This window comes from Dermacentor andersoni, chromosome 5, assembly GCF_023375885.2.
Source record: "Dermacentor andersoni chromosome 5, qqDerAnde1_hic_scaffold, whole genome shotgun sequence".
In the NCBI taxonomy this organism is placed as follows: domain Eukaryota; kingdom Metazoa; phylum Arthropoda; class Arachnida; order Ixodida; family Ixodidae; genus Dermacentor; species Dermacentor andersoni.
This window is the reverse complement of record NC_092818.1, coordinates 170,009,971-170,010,624: the sequence shown is the minus strand read 5'-3', so window position 1 is coordinate 170,010,624 and position 654 is coordinate 170,009,971. Positions and strand designations below refer to the sequence as shown.

The following is a 654-nucleotide window of genomic DNA, read 5'->3' as shown; positions in this document are numbered from 1 at the left end:
CGGGCCCCTCGGTTAACCCCCTTTCTTCTCGTTCATTACATAACGAGGGTCTCGAGTCCGGCAACATTGATGCCTTCAGGCCGCACGTATGTGTTTATTGACCGGTTTCCTTCACCCAAAAAGAGAACGTTCTCGTGACGCCTGCAGAAACGATGTTCCACATCCGCCGCCAAGGTTTTATGAGTGGTGGCGCTGGCTAACACTCCCAGGGTTCTACTAGGAAACATAAATACCCAAGAAAGTGAAATGGGAAACGGCGCCGGGGTAGCTCAATTGGTAGAGCATCGCACGCGTAATGCGAAGGTTGTGGGATCATTCCCCACCTGCGGCAAGTTGTTTTTTCGTCCACTTTCAGTTCCATTAATTTATCGTTTCATTATATCATTTATTAAGCAAAAGTAATTTCCCCTATCTTGTCCTTGGTGTCAGCGTTTGTTGGCTTCTTACGATATCACTAATAAAAATCGGGCCCCTCGGTTAACCCCCTTTCTTCTCGTTTACACAGGAACCAAGCCTTATTGGTCCCTGGCAGAACCGTATAAACAACTGTGCCTGAAAACAGTAACTTAAGTAGCGAACTCTGCAGGCTCATATTATTTGATTGGTTGATTGAATAATTGACCCATACTCAAATACGTAAGATCTCTCGGCCAA

General features: G+C 46.0%; 1 non-coding gene across 1 annotated transcript; it reads left to right on the top strand.

Moving 5' to 3' along the window:
• Positions 1 to 258: 258 nt before the first annotated feature.
• On the top strand, positions 259 to 331 carry TRNAT-CGU (transfer RNA threonine (anticodon CGU)). Its single transcript has one exon. It is a non-coding gene; the product is annotated as a tRNA-Thr (tRNA).
• Positions 332 to 654: the final 323 nt, after the last annotated feature.